This window comes from Peromyscus eremicus, chromosome 9, assembly GCF_949786415.1.
Source record: "Peromyscus eremicus chromosome 9, PerEre_H2_v1, whole genome shotgun sequence".
In the NCBI taxonomy this organism is placed as follows: domain Eukaryota; kingdom Metazoa; phylum Chordata; class Mammalia; order Rodentia; family Cricetidae; genus Peromyscus; species Peromyscus eremicus.
The window spans coordinates 43,383,294-43,402,295 of record NC_081425.1 but is presented as its reverse complement, the minus strand read 5'-3'; the positions used below and the strand labels follow the sequence as shown (position 1 = coordinate 43,402,295).

The 19,002-nt window shown below is 40.0% G+C and overlaps 2 long non-coding RNA genes across 3 annotated transcripts in view; both read right to left on the bottom strand.

The window, feature by feature from the left end:
• Positions 1–17,602, bottom strand: part of LOC131919891 (uncharacterized) — a 21,696-nt gene extending 4,094 nt beyond the window's left edge. For both annotated transcript variants that reach the window (XR_009381451.1, XR_009381452.1), the window contains exon 1: positions 17,580–17,602. This is a non-coding gene — a long non-coding RNA (uncharacterized LOC131919891). The remainder of the gene's footprint in view (positions 1–17,579) is intronic.
• Positions 2,396–5,561, bottom strand: LOC131919892 (uncharacterized). Its single transcript, XR_009381453.1, has 3 exons — positions 5,498–5,561; positions 3,841–3,950; positions 2,396–2,725 (listed from the first exon to the last, which is right to left on the bottom strand). It is a non-coding gene; the product is annotated as an uncharacterized LOC131919892 (long non-coding RNA).
• Positions 17,603–19,002: the final 1,400 nt, after the last annotated feature.

The following is a 19,002-nucleotide window of genomic DNA, read 5'->3' as shown; positions in this document are numbered from 1 at the left end:
ACATGAAAGAGGGAATTGCCAGAGGCATCTGGAAGAGTCCAGAGCAGAGAGAGTAGATTGACCATGGGCAGCAGGCTGGATACGGTTAGGGCTATCTGAGAGAGAGACAAGGAAGAATAGCATGGTGGGGGTGGGGAGGGATAAATAATAGAGTAAACAGTAAGAGAAGCAGGAGCAGAGCTGGCGGGGGAGGGAGAGCGGGAGCGTAGTGGAAATAGCAGGGTTATAAGGAGAATGAGTAGCTGGGAGAGAGAAGCCTGTGAGCTGGAGGGAGTTTAGGGTAAGGGAGGAGGTGAGAAGGGTTGGGATGCCAGCATGGACTCTGAAAAGTGTAACAAGTACTTGTGATACTTGAGGGGACCTGGAGGCCAGCATGGGCTTTGATATGCTAACAGGTACTATAGGTGGCCATATATGCCTTCTGCCAAAGATATAGGAAATAATGCCTTTTGAAACCTGCTTCACAAGTTCCAGAGGAATTCTGTCTTTTATCTAGCTACCAGAAAGCCTCCTCTCTTCCAGGTTGAGCTCATTTCTGGACATTTGGTCTGCCTTTTGAAGTTTGGGTAATTGGAGTTTCTTTGGACCTGAAAAGATCTTCCATTGTGACTGCTTTCTGCCTGTAATCCCTCATCCATTACTCTGTGAGCAAGACTAATAAATCATTGGTTCCGCAAAGTGAACTTTGGTGGAATTGCACTTCAGTTTGTCATTGGAACCATAAGTTAAGGTGGATAGACGTTTAAGTCCCACCAAGAGTCAGAATTTTAGCAATATCCCACAAGACCATTGACAAGGAACTAGGGTTAAATCAGGTGAGTGTTAGTCAGGAACTTCCTGTATTCTTGTTTGTAATGAATATTTAAATTTTCCAGTATAATAAAACCTCAGGAGTCAGAAATTTAGATAAAGACCTGATAAATCCAAGGGTAGTGGAAAATTGATTGGGTGACCCTCTCTCCACATTTTTTCCTGAACCACCAGCCCCAGAAACTCCCTGGAAACCCCCTCCTTTCTCTTCCTGTCCTCTCTAGCAGACCTCCTCAGGCCTCCAAGAACTCTATGGCTAATCCCAATCAGCCAATTGCTGACTCTGTCCTTGGATTCAAGGTGGTTTTATTGGCACAGTGGAATGGCTGTGACAACAATTCTCCCAAAACATTTCCCCCTTTTTGTCTAAATAAAAAGGAATGGTTTTAACTCTGACATAGTAAAACTATACACAACAAGAACAATACATTCACTATGTCTAGTCCATTAGTATTTGGCAAATTCATAGAAAATACTCTATTAATCTATCTTATCTTGGTGAGTCCAAAGTTTTGTACCTAATTTACTGTCTATCATAACTAAGGAGAACTGTATCTATAACTATCTAATCTTCAACCCCATCAGAGACTTGAGAAGGATATAATATTACCTGAGTAAACAGGAACTGCAGAGCAAGCAATTCCAAAACTAAGAAACAACAGAGACATATGCCTGCCTGGATAGTCACTCCAGGGTTCCTCTGCAATGTTGGGGCATCCATCTCCAGGCTATGGGCACAAAATATCTGACAGACTTTTCTGTGAAGCAGGAATTTTGAAGGACTGTCCTATCTTGTCTTGGCAAAGTTTGGCAGTTGCCTTCTTTTGTGTCCTGCTTTTCCAATTTGGACAGCATACTGTTAGCAGTCAAGGCAAGGGCAGTTTCTTTACCCAGTGGCTAACTTTGCCACAAATGAAAGCAAACTCCATATGGAGATTCTTCAATGCCCACCATCCTCTTTTGGAGTAAATTGGTGCTGCCAGGAGCAGGCATGTCTCACTATCTTGAAAAGCCTTATGTTATTAAAACATTAAAATGCCACATTCTGTACGTCTCTAAAATGTTTGAAGACTATCAATCTATTTAAAATATGTCTCTGATTGACTTTGAAAAAATAACTAACATGATGATAACTTTGATTGTTACAGATGACTGAGTACTAACCTATATTTGTTTATTATTCTAAATAGCTTTCAAGGACTAGAACTTTACATTTTTAATTAAGCTTCATTGGTACAATACCTTAAACAATAAATAGAAACATATAATACAGTATAATAAAAATAACCTTGAATTTGTATCAATATACAAAAAAATCCATACCAATGTAATGTATTTGAGACTAGTAGTTGCTTTTTTAGTTTGAAAGTAGATTTAATAATCTACTTTTTATCCTATAATCTATATCCCCTCTTTTTCTTTTTAGAACAAGATCCCTGAATCTAATTTTCCTTGTTTAGATTTCTCCCTGACCATGACCAATAAGAACTTGTGACTAATCCCTCTAAGTGATGACAAACATCCTTCCAATGACCAAAAACCACCCATCCCATCTCTTAGGAATGTGCACATCAGGTTATTAAAATTGTTTTCTGTTGTCTAGGGGCAACAGCATCTTTATGAGACCCTGAAAAAAATTGAGATAAAGATTGAAAGTTTTGGGAGAGCTACCTGTTGCCCCGTCTTGATGTAATGGGAGAGTGCAAGGATTATATAAAGTCCTGACTGAAGTAGTCTATGAGGCTGGACCATCTTATCTAACTGTCCTAAGAAGTTTGTAGTCCAAAGCTGATGATCTTTGGGTGGTGTTTGTCAGCTTAGTGGCATTACCACAATCCAGGTGAATTCATTGTTGTGGGGCCCCAACATCCTTTTGGAGACTTCAAAGGTTGCCGTTAGGAATAGTCACAGTTCACTGCAGGAAACAAACATTTTGAATGTCATATGCAGTGGATCTTGGAGAGGTTAAAGGACCACAATTTATTAAATACATCTGGGATATACAAACATAGTTCCTAGTTACCTGCTTTAGACTCAAGCCTGAAATCACATACAAGAAGCTTGATGTAGTGTGGTGATATTTTATTTGTGCTCTAACAAACAAAGCTTGCCTGGGAATCAAAGGATAAAGCCAACCACTATATTAAACATAGAGGTCAGGCAGTGGTAGCACATGTCTTTAATCCTAGCATTCAGGAGGCAGAGATTCATCCTGATCTCTGTGAGTTCATGGCCAGACTTGGTAGCATACACCTTTAATCCCAGCACTAGTTAACCATAGAGGTCTGGAGGTCTGTATAGATAGACAGGAAGTGATAGAGCTGGGCAGAAAGAGGAAGTGATGTAACTGGGTGGAGACAGGAACTAAGATGTCAGGGCACAGAAAGGTATATAGGCATGAGTATACAGGAAATAGCTCTCTTGGGCTGAGGATTTCCTAGCAGTAAGAACTTGTGGCTGACTTGTTCTATCCCTGTGATCTTTCAACTTTCACCCCAATATCTGGCTCTGTGTATTCAATTAATAAGACCATTTAGCAATTTGTGTTACAATGTACCCTGTTTCTAGAATCAGTTAATACTTTATATAACCGTTAATATCACAATAGAAGGTTTAAATACATTTAGTAATCTTATAAATTTTGAGATAGTCTTTATACCTTAAGAAAAGTTTTAAATAGTCAAAATAAAAGGAAAGGATTATAATATTAGTGGAAATAGAATAGTCCCTAGTTTTGGTGTTCTGTTTGTTTTTTGTTTTTTTGTTTGTCTGTTTGTTTGTTTGTTTTTCTGCCCCATACCAGGTGGCTCTTCTGACATGAGACAGAGATTTGGGATTTTCCTTTAACAAGCATGCTTGGTTTTGGAAAAGGAGAGAGCTATGCTCCAAATCTAAACCACTTTTATTTTTAACTGGATTAGGACTACAAAAAGACCATTTTCCTTATGTATCTGTAGAGAACAGTAGAGAAAAACATTTGGGAAGATTTATGAGATTTGTATCCTATTGGAAGTGTGCTATACCACTGACCAATTTGTTCTTTTTCTTGGGGCATTTTCTCTGGATGATTTGTCCTTCTTCTTTAGAAGTCTCATTTGGCCAGTCATCTTCAGGTTCCTTAGCTGGATGCCTTCATTCCACTGAAAAGACAAAAAACAAAACCCTGCCCGAACACTAACTTTGGGGAGTTTTCTTTTTTGGAAGGTTGAATGGCCAAGCTGTTTAACGAACTAGAGATCTCCTAATCAAGATGTCTCTCCTGTTCACATCTAATCTTTATCAATTTTGATGATATCAATAGCTTTTCTTTTCCCGTGGGAACAAAATCAAAACCTCTTTCCCAATGTAACATATATAGTAGTTTTCAGTCAGAGGTCAACACATCCTTAAAGCATACAGGCTGATTTAGTTCAGCAGTTTTTTCTACTATCCAATGTCTCTCCACAGCTGATGTTTCTTTCTCATTAGAACTTTGAGAATTTCAAGTTAATAAATCATTGTGTAATCTATTACCAGGGGTCTTTATTACCCCTTTCTGTTTATTAAGCATGTCTTTTAAAGTGCAATTAGATCTTTCTGTAACTGCTTGTCCTGTAGGATCGTGTGGTATACCCATAATATGTTTTATGTTGTAATATGCAAACAAATGTTTCATTTTACTAGAGATAAATACTGGAGCATTGTTAGTCTTAATTTGTGCAGGTATTCCCATAATGGCCATAACTTTTAATAAATGTCTCACTACAGAATCAGCCTTTTCAGAATTCAAAGCAGTTGCTCATTGAAATCCTGAACATGTATCTACGGTACATATTTTAATTTTCCAAACTCTGCAAAATGAAACACATCCATTTGCCAAATTTCATTTCTTTGAGTACTCTTTGGATTACTTCCTGCAGGTAGTGGAGTTTGGTTATACAAGGAACAAGTAGGACATTTCCTTGGCTTGTTGCCAAGTGATAGAAAAATCTTTCTTCAAATCTTTGCTATTAACATGGTATTTCTTATGAAATTCTGAGGCTTCTATCACATTTCCTACCAATAGCTGATCAATTTTATTATTCCCTTGTGCTAGAGGGCCTGGTAGATCCATATGGGAGCTGATATGTGTTATATACAAGGATGATTCTATTCCTGATTATTTCTTATAATTGAATAAATAGCAAAGTTAATGCTGAATCATCTGGAATAAGTTTAATGGTTTCGATATGCAAAACAACTCTTTCTGCATATTGAGAGTCAGTAATTATATTAAGAGGTTCTGGAAAATCTAATAATACCACAAGAATAGCATATAATTCTGCCTTTTGAATGGAATCATAGGGACTTTGAACTATCTTACTTAAATTTCCTGACTTACAACTTGCCTTCCCGTTTTTGTTTGCATCAGTATAGAATGTAGGGGCTCCAGAAATTGGTGTTCCTTGGACAGTGAGGAAGTATCTAATTAGTTCTTTTTTATAAATTGAAGTCTCTTGCTTTTGGGATATTTGTTGCTAATATTTCACAAGAAATTACTGCAAGCTCTGTGCCCATGTTCATTTTCCGCCTATAATGAGACAATTTCAGCATTAGTAAAAGGTACCACAATTTCTGTTGAGGCTATTCTTCCTGATTGATGAAGTCTCAATTTTCCTTTCAAAATCAATTCAGAAAACTTTACTACACAGATATTAAATTTTTTTACCTTTTTGTGTGGTAAAAAATATCCATTCTAAGACATTATCTTTTCTCTGCATAAGAATTCCTGTAGGAGAATGAGTAGAAAGTAAAATAACCAGAATACAATCAAGCTCTGGATCTAAGTAATCCATATGTGCATCCTGTAGTTTCTTTTCTACCAAAGACAATTTTCTCTCAGCTTCAGCTAATAGACTTCTTGGACTATTTAAGCCTTTATAACTTTGTACGGTTTGAAATAAATTACTTAGCTCTTGAGTTGTTAATCCAATTGTGGGCCATAGCTAGTTAATATCTCTGAGCAATTTTTGAAAATCATTAAAAGTTTGTAATTGGTCTCTCCTGATTTGTACTTTCTGTGGTTAAACTTTTGCAAACCTGTCTTATATCCTAGGTAGTTAATAGAATATCCTCTTTGTATTTTATCAGGAGCAATTTGTAATTCCCAATAAGACAAAATTTTCTTTGCTTCTTCCAACATTTTTTAAAGGTATCTCTGTCTGAATCAGCTAGTAAGATATCAACCATACAATGGTAAATTACAGATTGAGGAAACTGTTTACGAGTTATTTCCAATGTCTGTTGTACAAAATATTGACACAAGTTGGGGTTGTTTAACATCCCTTATGGAAGAACTTTTCACTGATACCTTTTAACAGGCTGGGAACTATTAAGTAGGCACTGTGAAGGCAAATTTTTCTCTGTCCTTTTCTTGTGAATGTATAGTAAAGAAGTAGTCTTTTAAATCAATCACTATAATAGACCATCCTTTAGGTAATAGAGAAGACAAGGGAATTCCAGACTGTAAAGTGTTCATTGGCTAAAACACCTTATTTATGGCTCTTAAATCCGTTAACATTCTCCATTTTCCATATTTCTTTTTAATGACAAATACAGGAGAATTCCAAGGACTGGTTAATTCTTCAATATGTTGAGCATTTAGCTGCTTCTGTTCCAGCTATTCTAATGCCTGTAATTTTCCTGATGTCCAAGGCCATTGTTCCACTCAGACAGGTTTGTCAGTCAACCATTTTAAAGGTAGGGCTGTTGCTACCTTTGAAAGATCACCAGTTGTTGTGCTGTGCTTATGTACATTAACAGTCTTTGACTATTCTTGATAATACCTTTTAATAGTTCTCTCAGAAACATTCTTGTTTTACAGTTTGTGTCTGAAATTTAGAGGAATATTAATCTGTGTTTTCTATTGCTGCAACAAATCATGTCCCCATAAATTCATTGCTATATTGGCCACATATGGTTTTAATTTTCTATGTGTCTTTCTGGCCCTATGCATTCAATCTATCTTATATGGTGTTTTTTGTTTTTATTTTTGTTTTTTTTAGTTTTTAATTAGGAAAATTTTTATTCATTTTATATACAAATCACAGATCCCCCTCTTCCCTCCTCCCACCCCTCCAGCCTTTCCACCCCAACCCACCCCCCATTTCCTCCTATGAGAAGGTAAGGCCTCCCATGTGCAGTCAGCAGAGCCTGGTACATTCAGTAGAGGCAGGTCCCTTTCATTAGTAGGTCTTTCTAAGGCTTGTATCTTATTGGTTGTATTTCTAAGGCTTGTGTCTTATCAAAAGAAAGTCTTTCTAAAGTTTATATCTTAACAGCCAAATTACCATATTTGGTACAATTATCAAACAGCTTTTTTGAGGATAAGCTATGAATTACCAAACTAATAACAATTATGAAAGACATTATGTCAATTCTAGCTAAGTTGTTTATCACATCATTTATTTTTTCCATTTGCAAGCCATCTATAGTAAACACTAAACAAGGTCTTAAGTCCCTGCATTGTGATATTTCTGATTCTTAACATGGGAAAGCCTTCCTGCCTTTTTTAAAGCTGATTCCCAATTTAAAAATTTCCAAGTGTCTTGCCAGGTGGTGGTGGTGCATGCCTTTAATCCCAGCATTCAGAAGGCAGAGCCAGGTGGATCTCTGTGAGTTTGAGGCCAGCCTAGTCTACAGAGTGACATCTAGGACAGGCACCAAAACTACACAGAGAAACCCTGTCTTGAAAAAACAAACAAACAAACGAACAAAAATTTCCAAGTGTCTTAACCAGATCTGATGATGCTGACAGTGTAGGTGGAGATGTTTTCGGGGGTGGGGTGGGTAGGAGGCTTAGGGCGGGGTTGTAATCAGCTGTAATGATGCTGTTTGACTGTGCTGGCATAGAGAGTGGGGACATGACAGGGGCCAGTGTGGCTGCTTATGCACCATGAGTGGGGAAGGGGACGTGCTGTCTGAAGAGCTAACATAAGGAAACCAGTAGAAGAAATTCACGCAGCTGGGAGGCAGCATGGGATAGGACCACCCTGCCTGCAGGTAGCAGTGGAGGACAGAATGCAGCATGGGAGACAACCAAGCTGCCTGCTGGGAGCAGTGGGCCGGGGGGGGGGGGGGGCTGACAGGGAATGTACTCTGCTGGCTATCACTGTGCTGCAAGGCTGATGGCTGGGCCAAAAACACCTGCCCATGCAGCAGTAGGGCTGGGGGGAGCGCTAGCTATGACTGCTCAGCACAGCTGGGTACAGGACACCTGCAGGCCACGGCTGGGCCCTCTTGGCAGCTTGCAGTGGTGGCAGCAGCAGTAAAACATGAGCTCCAAGCAGGTCAAGTGGGTCTCAGGATGGCCGAGCTGGCCTAGGTTGGTAGCCCTGGGAGGAGGGCCTGGGGGAGGCCCACGTGGTAGGAAGTGAGGGCACAGGCCAGCAGTGGGGCTGCTAACCTCAGCAGCATTTTGGGGCTGGGGGCGGGCAACAGCTGAAGGCTGCTGTAGAAAGACTGCAACAGAAAACTCAGATGTGGAAAAACAGCTGTGGAGGGCCAGTGGGGAGGGAGACAAAGTCAGCCAGTGCATTTGTAGTGGTGGCAATGTAGTGGGTTCAGTGTCTTGGCATTGCTTAATAATGTCCCACGTTGGGTGCCAGATTTAATGAATATCTACTTTATTCCAGTATAATAAAAACTCAGGTGTCAGAACTTGAGACAAAGACCCCATAAATCCAAGGACAGTGGAGAGTCAATTGGCTGACCCTCTCTCCACATTTTTCCTGAACTGCCAGCTCTGGAAATCTCTTCTCTCTTCCTGTCTCTAGCCAACCTCCCCAGTCCTCCAAGAACTCTACAGCTAATTCCTGGTCAGCCAATTGCTGACTCTGTCCTTTGACTGAAGATGACTTTATTGGCACAGTGGAACGGCTGTACCAACAATTCTCCCACAATATATGTCTTATTTGATGGCAACATAAACAAAAGCAAATGCTGAAGCCACAGCTTGATACTTTAGTCATACAAGGTGTTAGGATCCTGTACATGCACAGCTTGGGGTCCTGTACCTTACGTCATCATCAGGCGCTGGTGACTACGTGGTCATGCGTTCTGTGCCTTAAAAAACCTGGACACAAACCCCCCACTCTCACTCTGCTCTCTCTCTGTTCCCTCTCTGCTCCCTACTCTCTGCTCTGCTCCCTGCTTCCCTTCCCCACCAGGCCTGGCTCCCCTTTCTCTCCCCTACCCCTTTTCCCTCTTAGTAAAGTTCTAAAAACTATCACTGGGTTCTGTTGTGACTGTGACCTTTCCACGTGGTAACCAGCATCGCAAACAGTGCCATTTATCTTTCACAAGCGCCATTGAAAATGTGTGCTAACACTATAATTTAGTTTAAAAAAATCTTTGCAGTGCAATTTTTGTGAGAAAACTTCAGCTAATGTTTGTTTAAACCATATATATAAACATATATGTGTGCATATATATCATAGATAACATATATCAATGCATATCTCTATAAAATGTACAGTGAGACAAAACCACTGGAAGTGATTTATCATGCAGAATAAATTTAAGATTTTCTTTTGCACTTGGGAAGCCTCTCTCAATAGACAAACCATTTTCTTCCAGTGAAATATTGTCCTTAAAATAACACTATTGAGCTGTTTGTGGTGGTGCTTACATGTAATTCAAATATTCTAGAGGAAAAGGCAGGGGGATGGCCACAAGTTCAAGGCCAGCCTGTTTTACAAGCAAATTCCAGACTAGCCAGGAATATATGATGAGAACATGATTCATAGCAAAAATAAGAATGAATGCTTTTGACTAAAGCACCAAAACTAACTGGACTCCTGATAATACCTATACTTACCCTCCCACCCCCCCAAAAAAATGCTTTCCTTTGGAGTCATGAGTGGTCACACATTAACTATGTCTGGCCACAGGGAAAACATGAAATTACTAATTCTGGAGTAGGTATTCACCCCCAATCCACCCTGTCACCCATCCAAACCAGCTGGACAGGATCTGCACCAACAAAATCCATTGGGACTGAATAAACATGCAATTTAATATGGCTTTTAAAAAGAGAAGGAAGTATTCTTCTTCCTGCTTCTGTACAATAAATATTTAGCAAACAAAAAATACTTCCATTTTTTTCTTTTGATGAAGAGGAAGTCAGGAGATAAGGAGGAATGAGGAAGGGGATAGGACTGGAAATTACATGCTAGAAAAATCCAGATCTAGATAGCAACCCAGAGCTCAACAACCAATGGACAGATCAGGAAAGACAAAAGCCAAGTCTGGGAAAGTAGAAGTTTTCACCTCGGTTGTTACTTGAAGGTAAGGTGTGAAATGAGAAAAAGGCTGGAAGAATGAAATCTTGGGAACCCAAGCAAAGGATGAGGGTGAGGAAGAGCCCCAGCTCTGTTGTGGACGTTTGCATTTGAGAGACCCATTGAAGAACCCAGAAGAAGTAAAAGGCAGCTTCAAGAGTAGGGAATACAGACCTAGGAACTTGGGTAGAATAACAAATGAATAACAAGAAACAATGTCATTCTCTACGTAAGCATTCACAATAAACCTTTCAAGTGGGTTTCCAAATGCCCAAGAAGGAGAATTTCTTTATCATCTTTACTAAAAGTTTAAATAGTATTTCTACTTATAGGAATGAAGTGGCTGATGGAGTGTGATGAAGGGTATAGATATATCAGGGAGTGGCTTCAATGAAATACCATGGTGACATGTTTTTTGTTTTTTTTTTTTTTTTTTACGTGAAAGAGATGAGATGCTGCATTATTTTGCAATGTTTAAGTCTGGTGTTGTGTGGTCCATTGACTTAAATGCTATTTCTAATGTGATTTACCATTGTGCTTTTTTTCAATGTTGAAATAGCTCCCAAAGACACAGAGACTCAATTGCATGGTCAGCACTACCTGTAAGTTTGACTGAAACTCAATGACAACTTCTGTCTTCCCTGATACCGTGGTTGGTCTCATAAATCAGTTGAAAAGTGATATTAATTAACTAAAATTTTTTGACATGGCTTTTTTTAATAGACAGGATTTCTAGGCTAGTTTTGAACTCCCTATATATCCCAGGCTGGCCTCAAACTTGTGGAAATACTCCTGCCTCAACCTCCTGAGTGCTGGGATTACAGGCATGCACTGTGACACCTGGTTAAATGTTGTATTAGAAAACTTTTAACATATGGGCTCAAGTTCTACTTGAAGTCTTTCATTGGAAAGATGTGAAAATTGACTTAAAATTCTTTCCACAGATAGCAATAGTTTTGGTTAAGAGAATGTTTTCATTATTAAACAACAAAATCCCTGAAGGATGAGAAAAACACCAAAGCCTCTATTTTCAAGATTCTCCCTCCAGAACACAACTTTCTCTTAAAAAGCAGTTAATCAGTGTCCCACTCATTGTCTGGCTTCAGTTCAGACCTGATTAAATTTGCATTGCTTGGCAGTTGGCTGAAAATGAGGTATGAGAATACAAAGACTATGAAGAATAACAGAATTTCTTTCTAAGGTGGGCAGCCAGTGGCAGGAATTTCTAGAACATTAGTTCAGCCAGTTCATAGCCCTTTGGCTGAGATTATTAGTATTATCTTCAATCAGTATCATCGTTTTAGAGATTTAGAAAACCATTTTTCCATGTTTTATGGATTAATCTATTTAAAACTTAGTATTATCCTCCTACATCCATGCAGCCTACAGTAGGCAGTGATTTTCTGAATGAGTTCACAGGGGACTGCACACTCATTATGTAGGACTTAGTCTTCCCCTGGGACTCTCCAGTGACAGATGGAGTAGGGTCAACAGTGCCAATCTCCACATAGCATTAGTGAGCCTTTCAAATGGATTTACAGATGCCAGAATAGTATAATTTCGCTCTTATCTTTACAAAAATATACACAGTATTTCTATCAGTTTCTTCCCATATCTATGCCCCAGGTATGTTTCCCAGAATCTTGGATATGTGTAGGCCTATGGTTCAAAACAGTGATTCATGTTGTTTTTTAATCTCTTGAGGTTACACACACACACACACACACACACACACACACACACACACACATGCGATTTTTTTAGATCTTATTGAGAAATACAATGTATAAGGTAAAGGTATCCTCTTTAGGCATATGGTTCCATGAGTCATGGCCACTGTGTGGAACTAATGCAATAAAGACACAAACACTTTTCATCACCTTTCCAAGTTACCATATCACCCTTGTAGCCTGTCTTTACCCCAGCTGAAGCCCCTAGCAACCAATAGTGTGATTTCTGCCAATATAAATGTAAATATAAATATTTAATAGAGATAAAATTCACACAACATAAACTTGATTACTTTAACAATTGTGAAATGTACAGGTTAGTGGCTTTAGTGTTGCACAATTGCCACTGCTCTTTAATTGCAGGAAAAATTTATCATCTGTGGACTTCTTAATCAGTCCAGAAATATTTATTTTAAAAAGATTTTATTTTTAATCCCCCCCGTGTGTGTGTGTGTGTGTGTGTGTGTGTGTGTGTGTGTGTGTGTGTGTGTACATGTGAGTGCAAGTATGCAAAGAGGCCAGAGACAATCCCCTGGAATTGGAGTTACAACCAGTTGTGAACTAACTGATGTGAACGCTGGGAATTGAACTTAGGTTCTGTGCAAGTGTAGTGCACTCTCTTAACTTCAGAGCCATGTCTTCAGTCCCTGTAAATATTTATTTTCAAAGCCTGTTGAACATGCAGCTTCTCAAGTCCCAGAGCTTCTGATTCTCTTGACATGAGATAGAATCCCAAGACCTGCAGCAACAGTAGATTCCCAGGCGTTTCTGTGACAGGCAGTCTTTGAGCCACATTATGAGAAGCTTGCCTCGAAAGACAAAACTACTTCAACATTTCAAAGAGATATAATTTGATTTTAGTAGAAACACACTGACTGCTGTTTCCTTACAAATATAACCTAGGTCTCCCTTATACTTCAACATCATCTTCTAACAAATGAATTATCATTAACAAATAGTATCTTCCTTTTCTCAGCCATGGCACCTATCCAGGGCTCTGTGCTCTCAGGAAAGATTCTTAAGGTATTTCTGAGTATCTACAAGGGGTGTGTAACATCTCCTTCACTTGGAGACTCTAGTGCTACAACTCCTGATGTCCATACCCAATATGGAGATGGGAAATATTAAGCTCTGTGCTACCTTTCAAACAACCCCCACGGACACACATGTTGGTCTCCCTCGAAATAGAAACACAGATTTCGGTGGAAGAGTTTTCTTATGGAGTGTTCTCAAGAGGTAAGCTGTAAGCAATATGAAAGGCAGATTTCACATAAAACAAAGCCAAGAGGTCATCTAGTTCTGTAGCCAGCTCTGGAGGGAAGATCGCATTTGCTGTAGGATAGTTTTTCTGTACACTGTGCATATGTGTTGCTACTATTGGTTAATAAAGAAGCTGTTTTGACCTGTGGTAAGGCAGGATAAGAGCCAGGCAGGAAATCCAAGAGATACAGGGAGAAGAGGGTGGAGTCAGAGTAGACACCAGCCCACCGCCCAAGGAGCAACATGTCAGCACACCAGTAATGCCACGGCCACATGGCAAAACATAGATTAATAGAAATGGGTCAACACGATAAAAGAGCTACCTAGCAAGAAGCCTAAGCCATAGACCAAACAGTTTGGATTAATGCAAGCCTCTGTGTGTTTACTTGGGATCCAGTGGCTGCAGGACCAGGTGGGACACAGGAAAACTTCCGGCTACAGGCATTTCCATATGATTTTCTCTAGGAGGGAGGCCTGAAGGGACTGTGAGAGACACAACTGTAAGTCAGCAGCAGCCAATCCCAGCATCTCAGTGATGGGTGTTGAGAGCTTGTCCTGATGTCATCTTTGTTTCTGTGATAAAATACCTCGACAAAGCCAGGCGGTGGTGGCGCACACCTTTAATCCCAGCACTCGGGAGGCAGAGCCAGGCGGATCTCTGTGAGTTCGAGGCCAGCTTGGGCTACCAAGTGAGTTCCAGGAAAGGAGCAAAGCTACACAGAGAAACCCTGTCTCAAAAAACCAAAAAAAAAAAAAAAAAAAAAAAAAAAACCCGACAAAAAGCAACTTAAGGGAGAACAGATTGCTTTTAGCTCATGGTTCTAGGTTACAGTCCATCATTTGGGGAAGTCTAGGTGATAGGGGCTTGAACATCCAGAGTCAAGGGCAAAGAGAAATGAATGCATACATGCTTATAACTCAGCTGACCTCTTCTACTCTTCTACACTCCAGGACCCTCTGCCTAGAGAATAGTGCCTGGCCAGCTGAGCCTTCCCACATGGATTAGCATTAATAATCAAGATAGCCACCCCCCAGATATGCTCATATGCCAACCTTATCTAGACAGTCCCTCACTGAGGCTCACTCCTCAACAGATTCTAGATTGTGTCAAGTCAACAATTAAACCTAAACATCACAGGATCCAAACCCAACATGTTCTTATTCACTATTGCCCTCTGTTTACTCCTCTCATATCCACGATCTTTTACTAATTGATTCACCGAAAAACAGCTTCTCTAGCATTCTGGGTGGTCTTGTTTCCCAAAAAACATACAAGAATGGCTCATCAGGAAAGATTAAAGCCTCTTACCAGTGGACAGGTGATCTGGAGATTGCAATTGACATTCAGTGTCTACCTGTGCCTTTACCCGTCTAGGGTCCCCTTAACATCACCTCTGATCTCTGCCAGTGGCTTTTCTAACTCAGTAACCTCATTCCTGCAGCATCAGAGCCCCAGGCTAAAGTGATCTTGTAGTTTCCAAGGTTGTTGACTTACAATTAAAACTAGGGAACTGAAATTGAAGGGCTGCTTTTCCATGTACCTGAGCACTCAGCATATTCTCCCAGCCTGTGTGGTGTATCAGAGACTCCAGGGCCTCTCTTGCCAATAGTTGAGATCCACGTCCCTACCTCCTATCCCCTCCTACACATAGTTCAGTGAGAAGGGACCTTGACAGGAATATCATGATATTCCTGAAGTGGAGGAATTTCAAGAAGCTATATGGAGCCTTAAAGATGCCATAATGGCTGAGCGTGGTGGCTCACATCCGTAATCCTAGCTTTCAGGGAGCTGAAGCAGGAGAATCACTGAGTTCAAGGCCAGCATGGTCTATCTTATCTCAACAACCAAACCAAACCAAACAAACAAAAACTCTAAAACAAAAACTAAAAACAAATCTATAATTTTAACGGTCTTATTTAAAAAGTCCTATATCAGAACTAAATAATTTGAAGTATTTCTAGTTTTTCTTGTAATAATATCCCCATTCTTTCCATCTAGACACTGAAGTACTTTATTGATCATGAACCTTTGTCCAATGCTTTCCCTTTTCATGTTTATAACCTAAATCTTCAAAAGAATACTCCATATCAGAATTTCCCAAGCATCTGAGGAATAATACTTGAATGGTATTAATTTTTTTTATAGTAAATGCCTTTAGGAATGTTAATTACAAATAACAGCTAAGCTTTGCTGATAGCTTACTACAAATCAGGGATTGCACTAAGGGTTTTAAAGTATTATCCATGTTGTTTAGGAACCCAGTCAACAAATATTTATTCTGCAGCTCAGGCAGTCCTGGATCTTGTGATCCTCCTGTCTCAACCTGTGAATAGTGGGGGTTGTATCACCAGTAGACCAACTCAATAAACGTTTATTGAGTTTCTACTCTAAAGAAGTCACCTTGATGGGTTCTGGGAACAGCACAAAACAAAATGCAGGAAGATAGCGCCTCCACTGTCATGGAGGTCATGCTGTAGTTGGAAGACAGCTGTCATTCAATTCATCTCACCAAGGCAAAACTGCAGTGCTGCTTAATATTCTAAAGGAGAGACATCAGCTATTGCAAGATGAAACAACTAGGAAGTTGATTAAGAAAAAAACATGAATGTCTTCCCTGGGATTGGAAGTTGGCCTGGCATAAGAATAACGGCTATGAGATGAATATATTCACATATATGACAAATATATAAATATATATATTTGGTTTCTAAACCCTAAATTTCCTGTCTTTGACTTTTTTTTAATGCCTGTAGATTAGAAATCTCAGCAAACCCTACAAAGAAAAGTATGTTTACATTATGACTAGATGCTAATGGTCAAACATTAAGGAAAAACTTAGAGGCAGCTAAAATGTAAAGTTACTTCACTGTAATGTCTGTCTCTGTTTCCATCCCTACCCCCTTCCACACATAATGAAAAGAGTAAAGCTATCTTGTGGTCAGCTTTGGGGTCTAGATGATGGTAGGGATGACATCTGTAGAAGGCAGAATGCAAAGGGTAAAAGCAGAGCTCTGTGCTCCACTGAAAATGTCCTTCAGAAAGAAGGAAGACATTCTTTTTTCCTCCAAGTAAAAGACAAATTGAGAGATGATTGCCAGCAAATTTGTGCTGTGTGGATGCTGAGTGAAGCTTTTCAGGCTGAAGGACAATATTTTCAGATGGAAAAGCAGACCTAGAAGATGGAATGTAACACATTGAATGTGGTAAAAACAAATAGTGTTACCGCCACGCCTGGCTTTTCTCTGTGTTTGTTTTTAGTCAGGGTATCCCAGTGTTGCCCTGGCTGGCCTGGAATTCATCATGTAGACCATGCTGAACTGATAGTCACAGAGACTGGCCTGCCTCTGCCTCTGCAGTGCTGGGATGGAAGCACCACCACACCCAGCCCAGCCTTCTCTTAAAGTTTGGATTACCAGCACTTGGGAGGCAGAGCCAGGCGGATCTCTGTGAGTTCGAGGCCAGCCTGGGCTACCAAGTGAGTTCCAGGAAAGGCGCAAAGCTACAAGGAGAAACCCTGTCTCGAAAAACCAAAATAAATAAATAAATAAATAAGTTTGGATTAATTTGATATCATTACTATTATTATTGTTATTATTAATTTATTTACTTTGGTTTTTCATGACAGGGTTTCTCTGCAGTCAGGAGCAAGCCAGCTTGTTTACTGCAGCAAAAACACACAGTTTGTTATCTTACATAAACAACAGTTTCATTAAAATTGTATAAGACCAGGCAATGACAAGTACAGCCCTCAGCATTCTGGGAAGTTACCTGTCCTTGAGCAAGTGGGGCTTACAGGTTAGAGGCATTTTTGTTTTATAGATCTCTTGTGTGAAGTAATTTAAACTTAAAACATAATGCTAGCCATCACACACTGACTTTTCATTATAATCTTAGATGGCGCTGTGTAGTAGAATATTATTTTGAGGTGTATTGCTTTCATTTATGTTGCATTTGTTTGACTCTGTGAAGCTGTGTTACTGTGCCTGTCTAAAACACGTGATGGTCTAATAAAGAACTGAACTGCCAATAGCAAGACAGGAGAAAGGATGGGCGGGGCTGGCAGACAGAGAGAATAAATAAAGGGAGAAATCTGGGAGGAGAAGGAAAAGAAGCAGCCAGAGAAAGAAGAGGACTCCAGGGGCCAGCCACCCAGACACACAGCGAGCCACCAAGAAAGAATAAGATTTACAGAGGTAAGAGAATGGGAAACGCCCAGAGGCAAAAGATAGACGGGATAATTTGAGATAAAGAAAGCTGGCTAGAAACTAAACCAAGCTAAGGCTGGGCATTCATAATAAGACTAAGCCTCTGTGTGTGACTTATTGGGGAGCTGGGTGGAGGGCCTCCCACAAAAAAAAGTAAAATACCCACAACAACAGCGCTGTTTTCCTTCAAACTATTTCCTGTACTTTGGGCTTGGCTGAGTCCATGCTTTCCTCATTCTGTAGCTTATACCACTTTCCAGCCTCCTGATTTTACCTGTCTGTCCTAAACATGTGTTCTATAAGATTCTATCCTACACTCAGTCCTATATATGCTCAGAGGGATCCCTTTATTAGTTCAACAAACAGACTGGGACTGTTCATTCTTAAAGAGGTCCAGAGATTCTAGAGTCTAGACCATGATTCTTAGGGAATCCGAAGTCTACCAGGAGAGGCAGGCTACCAAAGGAAGTCTGTTGACAGTATAGTAGACTGAGGTAGGAGAAGGCTAGACTATGATGGGCTTGTCTAATAGAAAAGGAATTTGGGGTTAACCTTAAGGGTAAAATGAATAAAAGGGAAAGATTTCACGCACTAAATGACGCGAGACTCACACTTTAGTAAGTTCCCACTGAAGAAGGTAACAGAGAAACTTTCATAAAGTCACCATGGGGCTCCTTCAGGAAACCAAGCCCCGACGAAGGTTTGATCAGGAAGGGCAGAAGGCTCGAGAAGGGGGAGGGATCATGTAGATGTGACAGTGTTACATTAGATGGGGTTTGCCTGTATGTGAGAATTCGAGAGTTGAAGCAGGGCCAAAGGTTTTTAATTTGCCTAAAAAATTAAAATGGGCAGTTTCGTTGCCTTGATATTATGTAGCCAGCGTAGCCTTAGACTCACATCAAATCCTCTGGACTCACAGCAATCCTTTGGTCTCAGTCTCCTGAGTGCTGGAATTCCATATATGTGTCAGTACAATAGTGGGTTACTATTGACAGGCAAAGGGGGATGGGGAAAAAAAAAAGAAAAAAGAAGCTTTGAAGGAGAAAGGATGAGTTCAGTTTCTTCTTTGAATTAGCTATACTGCCTTTATGCTGGCATTATTCAATTTAGAGACTACGGACATGGTAGGCCCACTGATTTGTGTGTGTGTGTGTGTGGTCAAGGCTTGTCCTATTCACCACAGATTGTTTGACAGGGCATCTCTGGCTTCATCTTACCGGATGTGCAAAACAGCACACCCCCAATCAGGGGCATCAAAGATGCCTGCAGACTTGGCCACATGTTCCGGGAGGGAGGGTATGGGGGTAAAACCAGCCCTTTGTTGAGAATCACTGATTTAGGTGGAGGCTGCTCTCCTGCTTTCAATTGTCACACTAATGACACGAGTATTCGTATCTCAGCCCACACTTTATCCAGAGCTCTAGACTCGTAATAAACAGTCAGATTGGCTGAACAGGATGAGGATCAAGTCAATCCAGGGTGATATTTATATCCCATATGCATTTATTCTTTTCAGGATCCAAGTCAAGGTTCTTTCCATGCATCTGGGCACAACCTGCTGTTGAATTATTATATACACAGAGAAGTTTCTTGCAAGGGAAAAAAAGAAAGAAAAGAAAAACAAGAGAGGCAGGAAGTAAAATTGTTTTCCTTTCTTTTTAAATTTTTTTTTTTATGTGCATAGGTGTTTTGTCTGC